Source organism: Capra hircus, chromosome 17, assembly GCF_001704415.2.
Source record: "Capra hircus breed San Clemente chromosome 17, ASM170441v1, whole genome shotgun sequence".
NCBI classification, from domain to species: Eukaryota; Metazoa; Chordata; class Mammalia; order Artiodactyla; family Bovidae; genus Capra; species Capra hircus.
Genome location: NC_030824.1, coordinates 37,939,965 through 37,955,338, shown reverse-complemented (window position 1 = coordinate 37,955,338; position 15,374 = coordinate 37,939,965).

The window sequence follows — 15,374 nt, the reverse complement described above, 5'->3', positions numbered from 1 at the left end:
TACCCTTCCCCCAGTAACATACCATATCTCTCACTATGTCAGGTTTCCCACCTCTGAAATCACAGTAATCCAGTAAATTGGATGCATGTATCCTCCCTGATCCTCAGAACACTGTGGGCATTTTAAATTTGATAGATTGGCGATTTTGTTGCAAAACTTGTCATTCATTTTCAAAATAAGTTTCTATCCTTCACTCAGTAAATTTAAGTCACTTCATGACTTTCTGCTTCCTCTTGAAGAACACAGCATGTGTGTGTGTGTGTGTGTACTCCAAATAGTTTGTAAAGTCAGCAAGGCATGTTCTGATAGGTAATTCTACAGTAATTACAGGGTTCTATTGTAATTATCTTACATTTTTTATAAAGTTGTTAGAATAGTAAAAGTCTTACTCTAAAATATTTTAATAATTTTTAACAGAGATGGTACTGTACATAGAATAATTTTAAACTGTCTGACTAAATAAACATACATGGAATTTTCTAGCTGGTGGTCCAAGGAAATACACTGGGAACTTGGCAATGACTAATGTTTTCGTTCCTTTACCTGAAAGTTGGAGGGAATCCAGCTAATAGTAGTGAGATACATACCAAAGACATAGATTCCCGAGTTTCTGGGAAAATTTTATTCATCATGCAAATATTAACCACTAACTCATCTTTAAGATAGGATCTCTGCATTGTGAAGCAGTTATCTTCCAATTAAAAAAACAATGAGCACAAAGCACACGCGAGCGTGCACACGCACACACACACACACACACACAAAGATAGGGTCTCTGCCTGTCTTGCTAATACAGTAAGGCATCCTAAAATATGTCCCAAAAGAACTGATGCTACATTTTTAATGAGTGTCTGTTACTCTTATTTTGTTTGTAAATTTAGGTTGAACTATATCGTATACAGGAAAATGCACAGGTTCTAAGTAACTGTCCTATACATTTTTATACAAACTGAACATACGTGTTGAACCATCACCCTGATCAAGAAGTTGACCACTTCCTGGACATAACCTCCAACAAAGAAAAACACTATTCTTCACCATATATTGGTACTGATTGTTTAAATTTCATAGAAATAGAGTCAAACAATGTCTTTTTTTGTGCTATTTTCTTGCCCTTAATGTTATGTTTCTAAAACTTAAACACACTGTATATATAATAGTTTGCCCCTTTTCAATGCTATATATTACTGTCTTTTCAAACTTTTATAACATTGCATTGTGTGAGTTTACTATACTCTCAAAAATCCATTTTATTACTAATAGGCATTAGGATTGTTTTGGCTTTGGGCTCTTAGAAATTCTGCAGGCAGTAACCTTTTTGTGGATATTTTTGATGTCTACCTGTAAGCATTGTTTTCATGATGAGTGAAATTACTGGGTCTTATGTGTATAATTAGCTTTAATAGACAATGTCACACAATTTTCCCAAGTGGTTGTATCCATTTTTATGCACTCCAACCGTATACAATAGTCTCTTATTGCTTTTCATCTTTGTCAACCTTGGTATTGCTTAGTTGTTTTCTTTTTTGCTCATTGTGTTTGGTTGTATACTAGTATTGCATTTGAGCTTTGAATTGGCATTTCTCAGATGATTACAGAAAGTAGACACTTTTACATATGAATTTCATTTGGCACCCCACTCCAGTACTCTTGCCTGGAAAATCCCATGGATGGCGAAGCCTGGTAGGCTGCAGTCCTTGGGGTCGCTAAGAGTCGGACACGACTGAGCGACTTCACTTTCACTTTTCACTTTCATGCATTGGAGAAGGAAATGGCAACCCTCTCCAGTGTTCTTGACTGGAGAATCCCGGGGATGGTGGAGCCTGGTGGGCTTCCGTCTATGGGGTTGCACAGAGTCGGACATGACTGAAGTGACTTAGCAGCAGCAGCAGCAGCATTGTCTTGTGAAGTTGTCATTCAGTCACTCGGTTGTGTCCGACTCTGTGACTCCATGGACTGCAGCATGTCAGACTTCCCTGTCCCTCACTATCTCCTGGAGTTTGCTCAAACTCATCCTTGAGTCAATAATGCCATCCAACCATCTCACCCTCTGTCACCACCTTCTCCTCCTGCCCTCAATCTTTCCTAGCATTAGGATATTTTCCAGTGAGTCAACTCTTCACATCAGGTGGCCAAAATATTGGAGCTTCAGCTTCAGCATCAGTCCTTCCAGTGAATATTCAGGACTGATGTCTTTTAGGATTGACTGGAAAGCATCAGTTCTTCAGTGACTACTGGAAAAACCATACCTTCGACTAGATGGACCTTTGATGGCAAACTGATGTCTCTGCTTTTTAATACACTGTCTAGGTTTATCATAGCTTTTCTTCCAAAGGAGCAAGTGTCTTTTAATTTCATAGCTGCAGTCATCATCTGCAGTGATTTTGGAGCCCAAGAATATAATACCTTTGTTTCCATTTTACCCCCATCTATATACCATGAATTGATGAGACTGAATGCCATGATCTTAGTTTTTTGAATGTTGAGTTTTAAGCCAGTTTTTTCACTCTCCTCTTTCACCTACATCCAGAGGCTCTTTAGTTCCTCTTTGCGTTCTGCCTAAGGGTGGTGTCATCTGCATATCTGAGGTTATTGGTATTTCTGGCAATTTTGATTCCAGCTTGTGCTTCATCCAGCCTGGCATTTCAAATGATGTACTCTGCTCATAAGTTACATAAGCAGGGTGACAATTACAAACGAGGTACTCCTTTCCTAATTTTGAACCAATCTGTTGTTCGATGTACCATTCTAAATGTTGCTTCTTGACCTGCATACAGGTTTCTCATGAAGAACTTTACTGTTTTTCCTCCTTGGTTTTCTTGGTTCCTAGAAATTTTTTGTATTTTGGATGTAAATTCTTTTTATAATATGCACAATGCAAATATCTGATTCTGTGCTTTGCCGTTTCACTCAAAATGGCACGATTTAATAGAGGTTCTTGTTTAATATTTTTTAAGAAGCTATGCTTTTCGTGTCCTGTTATGTAAGTATTTGCCTGGTGCAAGTCATGATGATAGTCTCCTATGTTTTCTTCTAATCAGTTTTTGTTATACCTTGATGAAATAGCAAATTAACCCAGCATCATCTATTTCTCTCCCTGTATTTTAGTATCTCTTCATCGTAAATCAGATATTCTCACATGGCTGGATCTTCCTGTTCATCTTTGAGCCAATATCAGACACACTTACTTACTATGACTTTGTAAGTTTTAATATACAGCAGTGTGAATCTCCACACATTTCTTCAAGACTGCCTTGACTCTTCTTAGTGTTTTGCATTTCCATAGAACTTTTAAAATTGGCTTCTCAATTGTCATTTTAAGAAGAAACTTGGTGAGATTTTGACTGAGATTGCATTGAATCTGCAGATCAATTTGGAGTTGGATGAATTGACTTGTTTATACATTTAGTCTTCCAATCAATGAACCTGAATATCTTTCATTTGTTTTGATCGTTATTTGCAGTAATGTCTCTCCGTTTTCTGTGCAGACGTATGTGCATCTATTATTCTTAGGTAATCTGTTGCTTCTTGCTTCTGCCGTGAATGGTATTTTTATTTTCTATTTGTTGCTATATATAGAAATAGTTGTATTCATAAGTCTTGCTGAATTTTTTATGTGGGTTGTAACTTACATACAGTAAAATTCATCCTTTAAGGATAGTTTGATGAGTTTTGACATACAATATCAATACCACCACAATTGAGACATAGAATATGTCCATCATCTCAAAAAGTTCCTTTTTACATGTCCTTTGGAAATCAATTTTCTCCTTTCACCCACCAGCCTCTGACAGCCACTGGTCTGATTTCTTAAGTTTTGCCCTTTTAGAAATATAAATAAAATCACATAGGTATAGTTGTGCCTGGTTTATTTCACTTAGCCTAATGGTTTGCAGTTCATTCATGTAGTATGCAGCCTGGCTCTTAATGCTGAGTAGCGTGGCTTTTAATGCTGAGCAGTATTTATTCCACTGTAAGGCTATAGCACAATTTTTTTTTTAATTCATTCACTAGTTAACAGACTTTTGAGTTGTTTCCACCTGTTAGCTATTATGAATAATGCTCTTATGAGTATCTGCATTTAGATATTTGTGTCAACATATGATTTAATTGGTCTTGGGTAAATATCTAGGAGTGGTATTGCTGAGTTTCAAGGTAAGTATACCTTTGCATTTATAATAAACTAATAAAATCTTTACGAGTTGGCTGTGCCATTTTACATTCTTATCAGCAATGGATGAGATTTCTGGTTTCTCCACATTTTCACCCAGACTTGGAATTGTCAATCTTTTTGACTAAAGTTTTTATTGAGGTGATTGTAGAGTCATGTGCAATTGTAAAAAAATAATAGATATCCTATGTACCTGTTCTCTAATTTCTTCCCATAGTAGAATCTTGAGAAACTGTAGACTAATATCATAAGCAAGATATTATCATTGATAGTGGTATCTACTAATCATTCTAATTTCTCCCATTTTACTTGTACTCACTTGATTTCCATCTGGTCCCATCCCTTCATGGGAAACATATGAGGAAACAGTGGAAACAGTGTCAGACCTTTTTTGGGCTCCAAAATCACTGCAGATGGTGATTGCAGCCATGAAATTAAAAGACACTTACTCCTTGGAAGGAAAGTTATGACCAACCTAGATAGCATATTCAAAAGCAGAGACATTACTTTGCCAACAAAGGTCTGTCTAGTCCAGGCTATGGTTTTTCCAGTGGTCATGTATGGAGGTGAGAGTTGGACTGTGAAGAAAGCTGAGCACCGAAGAGTTGATGCTTTTAAACTGTGGTGTTGGAGAAGACTCATGAGAGTCCCTTGGATTGCACGGAGATCCAACCAGTCCATTCTAAAGGAGATTAGTCTTGGATGTTCATTGGAAGGACTGATGCTGAAGCTGAAACTCAAATACTTTGTCCACCTCATGTGAAGAGTTGACTCATTGGAAAAGACTCTGATGCTGGGAGGGATTGGGGGCAGGAGGAGAAGGGGACAACAGAGGATGAGATGACTGGATGGCATCACTGACTCGATGGACATGAGTTTGGGTGAACTGCGGGAACTGGTGGTGGACAAGGAGGCCTGGCGTGCTGCCGTTCATGGGGTCGAAAAGAGTCAGACATGACTGAGCGACTGAACTGAACTAAACTGAACTTGATTTCTCCCGGTTTTCATGTTCCCATGTGTGTGCCCATAAGCCCAGACATGTGGACATTTAGTTCTATTCAATTTTATCAGTCAGATTCCCTGGTGGCTCATATGGTAAAGAGTCTGCCTGCAATGGAGGAAACCCAGGTTAGTTCCCTGTGTCTGGAAGATCCTCTGGAGAAGGGAATGGCTACTCACTGCAGTATTCTCTCCTGGAGAATCCCATAGACAGAGGACCCTGGCGTGTTACAGTCCATGGAGTTTCAAAGAATCAGATACGACTGAGCGACTAATTTTCATAGGTTCTTGTATCCCGTATAATAGTCAAAATACAAAACAGTTCCATGCCTCCCATGTGTGACTTGCTTTCTTCCAAGTCCCTCCATCCTTAATTCCTGGCAACACTAATCTAAGCTCCATTTTTGTAATTTTATTATTTTAAAATTGTTATATAAATAGAATCAGAGTATATAATGTTTAGGGATTGGCTTTTTTTTCACTCAGCAGAGTTCCCTTGAGGTTCATGTTTCTTTTTACTTCTGAATAATATTTCATGGTATCTATATCTCACAATTTGGCATGTGGGCTGTTTCTTCTAGTTTTGAGTTGTTATAAATAAAGCTGCTATTAATATTTGTGTATAGATTCTTTGTAAAGATAGAGTATCATTTCTCTGGAATAAATGCCCAAACTTCCATTGTTGGGTCACATGGTAATTGCATGTTTGATATTGTAAGAAACAGCTAAACTTCCAGAGTAACTAGTGGTGGTGGTTTAGTCAATAAGTCATGTTCGATTCTTGTGACCTCGTGAACTCTAGCACATCAGGCTCCTCTATCCATGGAATTTTCCAGGCAAGAATGCTGGAGTGGGTAGCCATTTCCTTCTCCAGGGGATCTTCCTGACCCAAGGATCAAACCCTGGTCTCCTGCATTGCAGGCAGATTCTTTACCATGGAGGGACCAGGGAAGCCCCCAAAGTAACTATATTGTTTTACATTTTTGTCAGCAATGTGAGTGCTTCAGTTCTCACATCCTTGCCAGCCTTTCATACTGTCACTGTTTTTCTCTTTCAACCATTCTTATAAGTATATAGGAGTAACTCATGTTTTAATTTGCATTTCCCTAATAACATCTCTTCGTGTATCTATTTGCCATCTGTATATTCTGTTCAGTGAAATGTTTGTGTTGATTGCCTATTTTCCAATTGGATTTGGGTTCTTATTTTTAATTTTGCTTTTTGAGCTTTTCATTTGTTCTAGATACTAGTCCTTCGTCAGGTACATGGTTTGCAAATATTTTCTCTCTGTAGCTTGTGTGCATTTTCTTCATATGCTCTCTTGCAGAGCAAAAGTTGTAAATTTTGATGGATTTCAGTTTATCAATTTTTAAAAAAATTATTGATTGTGCTTTTTCCATCAAATCTAAGAACGCTTTTCTTAGTCTGAGACCCTAAAGATTTTTGTCCTTTTTTTCTAAATGTTTTACAATGTTTACATTCCATATTCAGGTTTAGGTTCAATTCAGTTCAGTTCAGTCGCTCAGTCGTGTCTGACTCTTTGCGACCCCATGAATCACAGCACGCCAGGCCTCCCTGTCCATCACCAGACTCACGTCCATCGAGTCAGTGATGCCATCCAGCCATCTCATCTTCTGTCGTCCCCTTCTCCACCTCCCCCATCCCTCCCAGCATCAGAGTCTTTTCCAATGAGTCAACTCTTCGCATGAGGTGGCCAAAGTACTGGAGTTTCAGCTTCAGCATCACTCCCTCCAAAAAAATCCCAGGGCTGATCTCCTTCAGACTGGACTGGTTTAGGTTAGGTTTTATTTTTTTGACCAATGAAATCCAATTACTTCAGCAGTTTTGTTGAAAAGTTTATTATTTTTTCACCACTTTTGCACCTTTGTCAAAAATCAGTTCTGCATCTTCGTGTGGGTCTATCTGTGGGTTCTCTGTCTTTTGATCTGTGTAAATCTTACACTGCCAGTACCACTCAATCTTGATTGTGGTAGATTTACACTAAACCTTAATATGAAATAGCATGATTTCTCCCATATTACCTTTTTCAGTTTTTCTAGGGCCTGTGCCTCTCAATGGAAATTTTAGCTAGACTAGAGCTAAATAAATTTTGGAGTATCATTTTATGGTCCCATGTTATTCCAACTATTAGCTATTATTTACAGCTCTTAATTTTGTTTGTTAATGATTGCTCTAGGGTCTACTGTACACATCCTTACCTTATCACTGTGTTTCTTCAGATAAGATTACACTTTACATATAACATAATTCCACTTTCTCTTTCCCATACTCTTATTGTTATCATATTTTTATATCTAAACATGATGTAAATCTCACAACGTATTCCTAAATATTTTCACTCTAGACATTCAATTATTTTTAAAGATCTTTTTAAAAATGAAGCCTTTATATTTACTTCCGCTCTCCCCTTTATTTCAAATCTGGTGGTGGTGTTAGTCAATCAGTCATGTCCAACTCTTTGAGACCCCATTTCCTCAAGGCTCCTCTGTTGATAGAATTCTCCAGGCAAGAATACTGAAGTGAGTAGCCATTCCTCTCTCCAGGGGATCTTTCCAACCCACGGATCAAATTCAGGTCTCCCACATTTCAGGCAGATTCTTTACCATCTGAGCCACCAGGGAAGCCCTTTGTCATATCTAGCACTCTTCATTTCTTTGTTTTCAGATTCAGTTTCCTATCTATTGCCATCTCTCTTCTGATCAAGAAGTCCTTTAACAGTTCTTATAGCCCATATCTACTGGCAGTGATTTCTTTCACCTTTTGTTTGCTTGAAAAGTCATTATTTCACTTTTATTTAAGTTTTTTAAAACATTTTTTCTGAGTATATACATCTGTGTTGTTTATTTATGTTCCTCCATTGTTCTCTGGATTCCAAAGTTTCTAGTGAGATAAACACTGTCATTCTTTGTATTTAATCCCTCCTCTGACCTCCGCTACCATTCTCCCCCACCCCCACAACCCTTGGCTGCCGTCAGGATTTCCTTTTTATGTATTACTTTTAGTGGGCTTTCCAGGTGGCACTAATGGTAAAGAACCTGCTTGCCAGTGCAGAAGACATAAGAGACATGGGTCCGATCTCTGGGTTGGGAAGATTGCCCGGGAGACTGTCTCTAGATGTGGTTCCCTTTCTTGTTACTTGGAACTTTCTGAGATTTTTGCATATATGATTTGATTTTCTTCATTACTTTTGGAAAATTCTTGACTATCGCACCTTCAAATTAGTTTGTTCCCCCTTCTCTCTTCTCCTTTTGAGGCTTCAATTTTATATACATATTAGACTGTTTGATATTGTCCCAGAGTTGGATCCTCTATTCTGTGAGTTTATTTTCACTAATTTTTTTTCTGTATGTTTATAGTTTGGATAATTTCTATTGAACCATCTTCAAGTTCATTAACTTTCTTGTGCAATGTACAGTCTGCTGATAATCCTATTGAAAGTGTTGTTCATTTCTAATTATAGTTTTTATTTCAGGAGGATCTTATAGGTTTTTAAATATTAAATGTGAAATTTCAACTTGTTGCTTGGCTTGGATATTTTATATTATATACTCATTAAGTTTCACAACAGAGGTAAGCGTTAGTATCATCATTTTACGAGTGAGACACCCAAGGTTTGTACTGAAGTTTAAGTAATTTGCCTAAGAGCATATAGTAGATGAGTCAGAAAGGTAGGAGTGAACCTCAGCAGTCTAGCTTTGGTACATATATGACTAATCACTGTGACTATCTTGCTGTGACTGAAAAGTAGCTCTATCTTTATGTATCATGAAATGTCCAAATGCTAACTCAAAGGACACTCTAGACCTAAGATTTTTAGCAGCTACCAAAAACACTTGATAAATACATCATTATAGCAAATGGAATATTGTAGTTAGGTTTTCTCAGTATATTAGGCTAAAATTCTTAGTAAGTAATTGTTTAATAACTTGCATGCTGCAATCTATTTAAAATGTCCTAAAGATTCCATTCAATTATCCAATTATCTTAACATAATGAGTCTATTTTTAACTTCTATGAAAATACTTATATTTAAATCTGCTATTTAATAATGTGCTATGTTAAAGACAATAACATACTTTGTTGGGGGGAAAGTTTAAGGAGTATTTATAGACTTAGTCAAAATCCGATTTGTGATAACAGTTATGAGGAGTTAGAGGTGCATATTACATTAAAAGATTCTTAGATTTTGACTATTATCACCACTCTGTAGTAAAGATAAACCATGCCCAGACATTATAAGAATTATCACATGGAAATAAATGGCGCAGCAAGAAGTTCCTTATACTAAGGTAGATCACTGGCTGAGGGTGTGACTCTCTGCTAGACCAATATTGTGAAACTTGTGTAGCTCTGGGCATCACTAATAGTGCAAAACACCCTCCTCCCTGTGAGCTACACAAACCTCATCAGTCTTGCTTTTGTAAGAGGGAAGAGAGATGCTGGGAGTCGTGTCTGTTCATATCCTTGGTGGACATTTTGTCAGTCTGTGCCTCCACCTATTTGGTAGTACTTGAAGAATTATACACATGTATTTATGAAGAATATAAGGGCTTCCCTAATAGCTCAGCTGGTAGAGAATCCACCTGCAATGCAGGAGACCCTGGTTGAATTTCTGGGTTGGGAAGGTCCCCTGGAGGAGGGCATGGCAACCCACTCCAGATTTCTTGCCTGGAGAATTCCATGGACTGAGGAGCCTGGTGGGCTACAGTCCATGGGGTCACAAAGATTGTCGGACACGACTGAACGACTAAGCACAGCACAGATGAAGAATATACAGGAACATGTTGAGATCAGCCAGAGCTCAGTTTGGGATTCAAGCAAGAGATCAGCTTTATGCCATTGCCTAATGACAGATCACTTGCCCATGATGCTGCACTGAATGACCTGTTCTTTGGTGTTAATTCCCAGAGTAACACTGGGCCTTTCATAATTTCCTAAGAAAGAAGAAGACTGTGGTCATTGTGCTTTGACATGTTTTCCTCATGGAGCCTAACTGTATATGATTCAGATGTCTTCTCTGCCCAGGCTTACAGGTTCCTGGGAGGAAAAAAGCCATTCTCTGTCAGTGCAGATCTCAGTCCTTCCCACAGGCAGTGAAGAGAGTCAAGTGTGGGACTTGAGCCAGGAGTGACACCCAAAACCTTCATGGGAGAAGATGGGCAAGTATGGGCAACATCTCTCCTTATCCTGCACATCTCTCTTGTACTGTGCCCCTTAGGGATATTTGAAGAAACATTTCTTGGTTTCTATTTTTAAAATATGTCAATGGCTTAAGGGTAAAATATAGTATTAAAGGAAAAACAATTTGAACGTAAACTTTTTTAAACTGAAGCGAGCAGTAATATAGATTGAAGAGTCAGGATTTAAAGCAGTTAGGTAGATTCTTCTACCTAAACTATTTAAAATTGTTCTAGTTAAACAGTATAAAGGGCTTCCCTAGTGGCTCAGATGGTAAAGAATCTGTTTGCAATGCAGGAGATGAGGGTTCGATCCCTGGGTTGGGAAGACCCTCTGAAGAAGAATGCAACCCACTCCAGTACTCTTGCCTGGAGAATTCCATGGACTGAGGACCTGAAGGGCTACAGTCCATGGGGTCACAAAGAGTCAGATGTGACAGAGCTACTAACACAACAACACAACAAACAATATAAAACATATATTTTTAGGGGGAAAAAAAGTCTTAGTCAATGTTGAAAATGAGGCAAAGAAGAGTTAATGAGAATATAAAATAAAACTTATGTTAAGCAAGAAATGTGTAATCACTCATAAAGTCATATAGAAGCTTTATCAAAGTATTTCTCCTTTTTTGGTAGTGACCCTATTCAAATCTGGAGTATGATTTACTCACAGTACATTATAATATTTCAAAGAGAATTTGACTTCCTTGCAATAAAGGTGCTATTTATATTTCAGTCAAATACACTCTTCATTTAAGAATGAAGATTCGAAGGTGATGCAGAATTTCCAGTGGATAAAAACCAATTTTTAAATAAGTCTGGAAATGCACATATGGATTAGTTTAAAAACTGTCACATTTTTTCAATTAATTGGTTGTTAGTTGGGAACATTATCTCTGCAATGAAAGTTGTTATAGTCCTGCTTAAAAGAATACTTTTTAATGTATAATTTATCTTGGATCAAAGGCTTTCCAAACCCAGCTGGCCATCAGAATCACTTTAGCAACAGCATTTTCTGGATTTCAGCCGTGCTTGTGAAGCACTGCCTTGGGTCATCTAGTTCAGCTTCCTCCTTTAACAGAATGACTCAGAAAACTTGGTCTCAGTCATATGACAGATCTTCCTAAGCCAAGCTGAATAGGTTCCCATCCCCACCCCAACCTCTGAGATGTTTTGTTCCCCTTTTCACATTGATTGTTCCGACATACTTCCATTTCCACAAGGGGATCCACTGTGAACTGGGATAATTCCAAAGGACAGTGGATCGTATTTCCTTTCTCAGCCTGCTATGCTATGAACAGAGATGCTCCTGTTTTCCCGTCAGCGATCAGCATAGAAAACAGCAGTGTATAACCCAGTTGTTGGCAATCTTTTTTTTTATCCAATTTTTCAAGTGAGAGACAACCGTGCTATATGAAAATACAACCATGATGCATATGAAACACATTATAAACCTTGAATGAGCATAGACTAAACAATATTATTGAGTTTCCTACTATCTACAATCATATCTAACTATCTAAAAAGTTTATGTTTCTGTATGAGGAAATCGATCAAAGAATTAGAGCAAGAATTTGCTCAAATGCAAGCAAGCTTTCTATTTTGCTTGCAAAAATGGTTCAGAGTTCCTGTGTATTCTTTATCTGGATTCTCCCAATGATAACGTATTACATAGCCATAGTATACTTACTAAAACCAAGAAGTTGATATTGGGACAGTTATAAAAAGCTGTAGAACCTCTTTGTATTTCACAAGTTTTTCATACACTCTTCATGTTTTAATAGTTCTGTGAAACTTTATCACACACATAGATTCATATAACCACCACCACAATCAGCATACAGAACTGTTTCATCACCCCCTCAACACTCCCCCACCTAAAACTGTCAGCTACTCTTTTATAACCACACTTTTCTCACAAACCAAGCCCCTAGTTGCTACAATGACAAAAGAATTCATAAATAATTTCAATTTAAAAACTCAATGTCATTGATTAGATATATATATTAATTAATGAAATTATCTAGCTTTGTGTTGAAAAAAAAAAAGCCAATGACTACTTTTACTGTAATCATTAAATGTTAGGCAGCAATTTCCCTTTTCTCATCTGAATATTATGTAAAAGTTACAAGATGAACACTAACAAAATCTGCATGCTTCATTTTCAGTGAAATGAGAAGACAGGTAATTCAGACTCCTTTAAAAAGGTAAGGTCTGCCATGACAAGCAAGAGTGCCTCCATTTTTTTTTGCAATGAACAGCAGCAAATATTGTTTCAGGGAAAGTAGATAGCAGGATGGTCCAGTGACAACAGATCCCAGATAACAACAGCAACAACAATAATAAAAAACAGCAAAAGTGCACTTTCTTAAGGTAAGGGATCAAACTGAGGCAATCAACTTATATCTGCTATATACCCAGAGAGCTAATGTTTAATGTTATTTTTAAAAATTTAGAAACCTGGATGCAAGTAGTCATTTCCTTTGTTGTTGTTGTTGTTGTTTAGTTGCTAATTCATCTCCAACTCTTTGTGACCCCATGCACTGCAGTACACCAGACTTCTTGTCCTTCACTGTCTCCCGGAGTTTGCTCAAATTCATGTCCATTGAGTCAGTGATACCATCCAACCATCTCATGCTCTGTTGCCTTCTTCTCTTTCCCAGTATCAGGGTTTTTTCCAATGAGTTGGCTCTTTGCATCAGGTGGCCAAAGTATTGGAGCTTCAGTTCAGCATCAGTCCTTCCAATGAATATTCAGGGTTGATTTCCTTTAGAATTGACTGGCTTGATCTCCTGGCAGTCCAAGGGATTCTCAAGAATCTTCTACAGCACCACAATTGGAAAGCATCAATTCTTTGGTGCTTCAGCCTTCTTTAATGACTCCAGAAAATTTTTTTTAAAATCTAAGCATCTGATTTCCATGGAATAAATATAGCTATCTTGGGAAAGAAAACAAAAAGGAGGCAAGAATAGATCATTTTACAGAGAAATTCTATCTGACACTAAGCAGAAAAGTCTAATGTTTTTAAAACTGTTCTAAAATGCTATTTAAAACTATTTTCAGATACTTTACATGTAATCTTCACACTACATGTTTCCAATATACATGAATTTCAGTGATTACAGTTTAGTTAAAAACACAAGTTCCTCAATAGCAAGGTTAAACTTTCAGTCACCATGATGTATTAACTATGAGTAATTATAGGTAGAAACTTCATGGACAGGACTTTAGTCCACAAATCAACATAACAGATATGCACTGTGATCAGTGACCATCATATCCTCTCTTTCAAAGTCTGTTGGTAGTTGGTCAATTGGTCACTATCTGTTACTCATTTCATACACAAACAGCAACTCATGAAATTGGGTTGCTTCCTTATCTCCCAGTGATAAACCTATAAGACACTTTTCAAAATTGGATTATGGAAAGAAGAAATTGGTGAATAAAGATTTCAGTGTGGCAAAGTCACACCATGGGAATTGATGATGTTAGAGTAGATTGGATTAGAAGATGTGAAAATAGCAACATTAAAGCAAAGATAGAATGAGATCTAGATCTGCATGATGTTATGGAACATACCACGTTGAAAAAGTTTGATAACTATACAAACCAAGCTAAACTTTCTTGAACATCCTTTCGTCTAAATGTACTAGGGGCTTCCCTGGTGATCCAGTGGTTAAGATTCCATGCTTCCACTGTAGGGAGCATGGGTTTGATCCTTGGTTGGGAAACTAAGAGCCCATATTCTATTCCTTGATACCAAAATGGAATAAAATGTACTAAGCACACAGAAAGCCACTATGATTTAAACATAGCATTTACATCTACTTTTAAGTGGAGACTGTATAGAAAATCCCAACCGGTTTAGCTAGGGATTCAAGCTAAAAAGCTAGAGTTAGTTGCTACATTGAAAGAAAACAGGGATCATGAGGAGACTGAAAATAGACCTTTCACAGTCAGTAAAGGCTTCTTTTGGTCATCTCAGCAGTCAGTGTGAATTGACTTATATGAAGTTATCTGGTGAAACTGTTAACACAAATATTTACATTGCTGTGAAATTTGCACCAGATTCCAAGAATTATTAAGATCACTGTGTAAGGTCTCAGTATGCATGGTAATTTTTACAGTTTCACACTGCAGCATAAAGTGAGGACTGCCTGTGTAAACCTATCCAAAATCACATCCCAACCTATCCCAAATTTCTTATGTGAAAAAGAAATTAACAGACCAATAGACTGATCTCACTTATGAATTTTTGACACAAAAGATCTTGAGTAAATATTAGCAATCAGAAGCCTGCACCACATTAAAAAATATTTTATTATAACCAGTAGGGTTATTCCAGAAATTCGAGGAGCAAGATTTAATATCCAGAAAGCTATTAACTTAGTAGTTCTTCTCATTACTGCTACTGCTGCTAAGTCGCTTCAGTCGTGTCCAATCTGTGCAACCCCATAGACGGCAGCCCACCAGGCTTCCCCGACCCTGGGATTCTCCAGGCAAGAATACTGGAGTGGGTTGCCATTTCCTTTTCCAGTACATGAAAGTGAAAAGTGAAAGTGAAGTCACTCAGTCGTGTCCGACTCTTAGCAACCCCATGGACTGCAGCCTACCAGGCTCCTCTGTCCATGGGATTTTCCAGGCAAGAGTACTGAGGTGGGGTGCCATCTCCTTCTCATTACATATCTAAAAAGAAAAGCATGTATATTTCATGGCTACTGAAAAGGCAGATGACTCATGACAATAGTTCTTTAGAAGAACACTACAGAAATAGAATAAAATTTGTTTCTTAGTATACAAGTCAGCTTTATGCTTAATAAATATGAATTACTTTGCCACTAAAGTCAGAATAAGTCAATAAAATTCACTATCACCACCATTATAAAAGTTATTCTGAGGTTAGTACCAACACAATTAGAAAAAGAAGGTTGAGTTTGTAAAGAAGGTAAAGCTATTACTGTGTGCAGACAATGTCATATGCTTGGAAATACTCGTGAATCAACTGA